Source organism: Myotis daubentonii, chromosome 3, assembly GCF_963259705.1.
Source record: "Myotis daubentonii chromosome 3, mMyoDau2.1, whole genome shotgun sequence".
In the NCBI taxonomy this organism is placed as follows: domain Eukaryota; kingdom Metazoa; phylum Chordata; class Mammalia; order Chiroptera; family Vespertilionidae; genus Myotis; species Myotis daubentonii.
Window position 1 is genome coordinate 43,438,265 of NC_081842.1, and position 6,060 is coordinate 43,444,324.

The following is a 6,060-nucleotide window of genomic DNA, read 5'->3' on the forward strand; positions in this document are numbered from 1 at the left end:
GGGGCGCAGGTGCAGTCGTTTTCCCAGCGTCAAGAGGGACCCCTGGACCGTAAACCCCTTGCGCGGCATGGAATAGGTTTCCGAGGTACCTGCACAGCCTAGATTAGAGCTTCGCTGGCTGGACCCGGTGGGGGAGGGGCGTGGACAAAGCCTTCTGGATCTGACGAGGCTCCTCACACTGGACGCCTCCAGGCGGGCCGAGCCCGCAGGGGAATTCTAATTGGGGTGATACCTAGGGGTTGGCGGGGCTGCAGGCCTGGAGGCCCGGGGACCAGGCCCGGGAGGACGGAGGCAGTCTGAGTCCGAGATTGAGGGTTTGGTTCGGTGCCCCACCGCCGGCTGCCGGGGAGGGAGAAAGGAACCCGGGAGGCGAGGGCGCAGGGAGCGCGCGGCGCAGGCTCCCCGGCCGCTCCCGCCCCTGCGCCGTGAGCTCCGGCCGCTCCCGCTCCTTAGTATTCCCCCCACGGAGCCCAGCGCCGCGCTGCAGTGGCATCCCCGAGGCGCGGAGGGGGTGGGGATGGAGCTCCTTTGCGAGGCCTCCTGTCTTCCCTGGTTGGGGAACTCGGGTGTAGGGGGATGAGTCGGGGCCGAGGTCGCCGTGCGCCTAGGCGCCGGAGCTGTCAACGGCGCGAGGTGTCGCAGACCGCGGGGGGAGGGGACGCGGTGCCGGGTGGCGTCCGGCACACCTCGCGCCGCATTCCCGGGGTGAAGGCCCAGATAAAGGGGAGGGGCCGCTCCCAGCTCCTGCGTAAGGATCCACTGCCTACTTCTCAGGCTCCGGGAAGGGAGAGGATCGGTGGCCCTGGTCTCCTGGAGCGACCCCCTCACCGCCCTCTCTTGCCACTCTAACCATGTTAGCGCGAGTATAGGGGCTCTGCCGGAAGAGGTCAGACGTCGCCCCCTACTGGGTCCGCAGGGAGGGCGGGATCGTGGACTTGGAGCACCAGAGAAGTGGGGGCCGGGAGCCGCACAGTGACCAGGGTCACTTGGCGTGTGCCCCCCAGGCCGGAGATTTCGAGGGACGTCTTGGACACAGAAATCCAGGGTGCATAAGGTACTCTGTGTGCCTGGTGCAGCACACCGCACATACCTCCCTCCACGTGCGTCCAGATGGACTGGAAGCCCCACCCCCTCGCACACCTCGCTCACACACGGAAACAGCGGGCTGGGGCATGCCACACTTACCAAAGCCACACCCACACCATGTCCCCAAGTCACCTCCCTTACTCAGGTTCACCCGTCTTCAGTTACCAGACCCTCCCTGGCCCCGCCTTCCAACCCTCACACCCGAAGAGGTGGGGGAAGGGATGTAAAGAAGGAAGGACAAAAGCCATCCCTGCCGTGCATTCCTACCTGGGCTGCTCAACCAATCCAGCAACCTGAATGGGTCCTTAGACCCTGAGCAGGGGTGCAAGGAGGGGTGGGCCGTGCAAAGGAAGAAGGAGGGTATTCAGGAGGGGCCTGGCTTTCCTGGAGGCAGGTAAGGAGTGAGGGGAAGTGAGGTCTTAATCTGCCCAGTCTTGGTTAATTACACACACTCCTGGGGATAAATGATTAGATCTCCAAGTTAGTGCTTAAAAAGGGAAGCCAGTGTGTGCGTGTGTGATGGTGGTGGTGGGGCGGGAGGGGGGGGCGGGGCCGGGGGCGGAGGGTGCGTTGAGGTTTGGGGGTGGGCAGCTATCTCTTACCCCCCTTATCCTATCTGCCCCAGAGAGGCAGTGGCGGGCCCAAATCACCCATTTTGTGCCCCTCTCTATGCCTGAACTCAGCATAGGGACAGGTGAGGAGAGTAGGCTGCTCTAGCCCCTGACAGCTTCCCTCTCCTCCAGGGTGGCCCCAGGAGCAGGAACCTGGAGAGCAGCCCTTAGATCTAAGCCTGGATGGCAGACCCGGGATTAGAACCTGAAAAATCTGGAGCAACTAGGGTAGCGCAGTGGGAAAGGCATAGATTTAGAGCAGCTGTCGCGGACCACCCGTGGGCGGCCGCTGATTTAGAGTACAGGCAGAACTAGGGTCAAAGCCCAGCTTCCTAGTCTGTGACTTGGGCAGGTTGATCTCTCTGTGCCTCATCTACACAAAGATACAGTGATCATCCCGACCTCAGGGGATTGCTACAAACATCAATCAGTTGGTATATGTAAAGTATGTGCCAGGATCATAGTAAGTACTCAAAAATGTCAGCTACTATTTTTATTAATATGAAGTTTAAATAAAATACAGGAACAGATAGGAAAATGCTGAATAGTGCTTGGCTCTAGCAGGGTTCAAAGAAACCGAAGCACCTGGGGAAATCCACCAACCCCATTCTACCCATGGGGATGCTGAACACTGATGCAGGCTTAGTTAGCCTGGGCCTTGGCCCACTTCCTGAGAAAAGGCTGCTGGAGCCTGGGTGGTTGGAGGCAGTGAGAATGCAGAAGCTCATTATGGGTAAAGAATGCAGCAAGTTGCTGAGGAAGCCTGGGTTCTTCATTTCTTCCTTTAGCCCAGTGATCTTGCTCTCCCTCCTGGAAGGGGCTCTTCCCATTCATTGATTCTTCAAATATTTTCTGCATATTTACTATGTGCCAGGCACTGTGCTGGACACTAGTGATACTGGCATGAGCAAGAACAGAGAGAGCTGCTTCTTCAAAGACCTCAGTTTAATAGGGACATGGAAGCTGTTCAAACAACCATGCAAAGAAATGTATATAATCACAAGTTGAGGTAAATGTTACCCATGTGGGACTAAATCACACCTCTAGGGACCTGAGCTAGTTTTGAGCAAGGCTGGGGGCCCTCTAACCAGTTATCTGATGCCCAGGAGAGGGAGCTGGGGCCCCCATTACCATCCAGGTACCTTTAACCTTTTGGCTTCGGACCCTGAGAATATCTTTATTCGCTTCTTACTTTACTCATTCATTTATTCAACAGACCTTCATTGAGCCTGTCCATATGCCAGTGCCAGAGTGTGGAGTTAGGGAAGTGGAGATAAACCGGCTATAGCACCACTCCCTGGAGGTACACATAGCTCAGAGGGGGACACTAATACGAGTATATAAACCAACTAATATGATATGATGAGGTAAGTGCTACAGCTAGTTAAGCACCAGGTACTAGAAGGAAGGGACCCAGACTAGGAATTCTGTCAAAGAAGACTGCCCAAGAAGGTGACTTGAAGTAAGCCTTGGTGACTGTTAGTAGTTAGCAAGAGGGGAGGAGAGAGCAGTATATGCAAAGGTCCTGGGGCAGGTAAGAGCAGGGCAGTCTATTGGTCAATGTCATATGTCCACGACCCTGTTCCTTCCTCATTCCAACTCAGAGGATGGGGAAGGAACACGGTCATGGATATATGACCTTGAACAAGCCTTTCATTCCCCATAATTCATCCCCAGTTGGGGCCATCTGCTTCCCATAACCCAGAGAGCCAGTCTTGGGCACCTGGTCCCAGCAGTTCTACAATTTCCACAGTGTTCTTGGGGCACTCCGCAGGTTGCTACTTCTGTAGTCCTCTGCTCTACCTCTTCTCTACTACAAGGTGCATTTGCCCTCAAGCATGTCTGAGAACATGATTCACTCTACCCCTATTTCCACAGAAGAGCTCAGAGAGATTACATGGCTTGTCTGGGGTCACAGAGTCAGTCAATGGCAAAACAAGATCTGAATTCGACTTAACCCATTCATGCTTCTGTTTTCCTTCCTCTACATCAGGATACCTTGGAAAAGGGCCGAGGGGAATCTAGAAATGCTGCACCTGGGCCACTTCTGAGTGATGCTCTCCCCGCTAGGAGGGGGCTCTGCACACAGGAGCAAAGGCTGCCTGGACTTTCCTTCCTCAGAGAGGGGAGGGGAGAGAGAAGAGGAGAGGAGAGCCAGGGTGAGGGAAGGTAGAAGGGTGGGGGCCCAGGTGCTGAAGTCATTCTAGTCCAAGAATGGTGTAGGTTCCAGCTCGGGGGTGGGGGTGCAGGTCTGACAGACAGGCAAGCAGCTCTGTCCCTCCACCTCCCCTCCCTGTCCCTCTCTGTTTCTCATTAATTATTCCCATCTCATGGAGCAGGAATGAAAACAGACTCAGGATCTGGCTGGAGGCCTGCTGTGACATCAGCCAGAGGAGGCTGCCCTGACCCTGTCTGTTGGGGGCCAGGGAAGACCCCTTTCCCCACTTTGTCCTGTCCTGACAGGGAGAGGCAGGAGACATGCTCCCTTCCCTGGGCACTGAACTTAGAGTAGGTGAGAAAGGTGGCACTTGCCTGAGGGGACCAGGAACGGGTGTGTCTGAGGAATGTGGGGGGTACAGGAGCTGGCTTTCTCCAGACACCACTGACTCCCACACACCCTGCCACTCCTTCCCCCACAGCCACCCCCTGCACCACTCCCAGGCATTGTTCTCCCATCATCCTCTCCACTTATTTTTGAAGCTACCTACTCAAATATTGAAATCTTACCTTATACTGCCTGTTTCCCATCCTGACCTCTGTCATCCTTTCTGAGTCAGGCTTCTTCTGGGACTTGGTACCTGGCCAAGTTCAGCTTCTTGGCTTTTATACCCAGATGTTGACCTCTCGCCTCTAGTAACCTCCTCTTTTATTCCCAGTTGGCCCCCAGCAGCACAGTGGGCTACACTTTGATCCTGGTTATCACTAAGCCATTTCCTCCAAGATTGCAATGATATCCAGGCCCCCATCACTTCCTCCTGTCTGCCTGGTTTTGAAATCTCTGGTCCCCTTTTCTCTCTGCCTGGGGGCCTTCTGGGATATACTTCTTTTCCTGCCCAATGTGGACTATTCCTACTCCCAAACAGTCTCAGCGTGATCTCTCTGAGCAATTATTGTGCTGCTGACTTCTGGTAAAATTCCCCCATCGCAGCTGGTACAGACTTTTCTCTATTGCACCTTCTTCCAGGCACTGAGCCCCAGGCAATGGAGATAAGTGAGCCACCCTCTAGAAGCCTACAGTTCAGTGGAGGAGGAAGATAAATAACATGGTGACACAGGGACAGTCCAGGTGTCACTGGTGGCCTTTGAAGAGGAGAGTGACATCAGTGTTTTGGGGAAGTGGAGTGAGGCAGGTGTCAAGGGTGGATTGGAAGATAGAGATGGTGACAGGAAGGCAGGGGAGAAGGTCACAGTCAGGTGAAGAGTAATGAGGTCCTGGGTGGAAATAGGGTGAGGAAGAGGGGCAGTAGAGATGACAAAGAGGGGGCAGGTAGGAGGGATCTTACCTTGCAGAGTTAAGTAGCAACATGCTTAGTGATTGATTGGGTGTGAGGGGGAGAGACAGTCAATGTCTAAGCGTGAGGACTGAGGACTGGGCAGTTGGGTGTACTTTGGCACCATTTATGGATTCAGAAGGTCCAGGAAGAAGAGCAATATGTGTGGAGAACAATGGATTCAGTTTGAAGCTTTCAAGGGGAGATACCCATAAAGCCATTGAATTCGTGGATCTGGAGCTCAGGACCCAGGTCTGAGCCAGAGTGTCAGGCACAGCATGGAGGCCAGAGATGACATGCAGAGAGTGGGCAGGACCACCCAGGAGAGTTGTAGAGAGAAGAGGAGAAGAGAAGTGGCTGGGGTGGGTATTTGAGGGGATGTCCCCTCCCTGCTCCTACAGGCATCCTCCATGCCTCTCTGAGAGTTCTTATTACACTGCATTGTAAATGTTCCGTTTTGTCTTCTCTGCTCCTTAAAAGAGGCACCGTATCTTTATAATGCACATTTCCCAGGGAGATATGCCAGGGTCTGGCACAAGATAGGGGCTCAGTAATGCCTGTGGGATGGATGGATGATAATAATAATAATAATGTGTTGAGGGCTTACTATGTGCCAGGCATTATTCTAAGTGTTTTACATTTAGTAATTTATTTAATTTTCAGAACAACCCTACATTTCTGCCTCTCAATGGAAATGTACTCTCACCATTTCCATTTTACAGATGGGGAAGCTTGACTAAGAGAAGTTAAATAACAAGTAATTTGTCCAAGGTCACAGAACTAGTATGTGGCAGAGCCAAGATCTGAATCCAGGTAGTCTACTCCAGAGATGATGTTTTTTACTTCCACACTGTTCTGGTTCTCAAATAAAA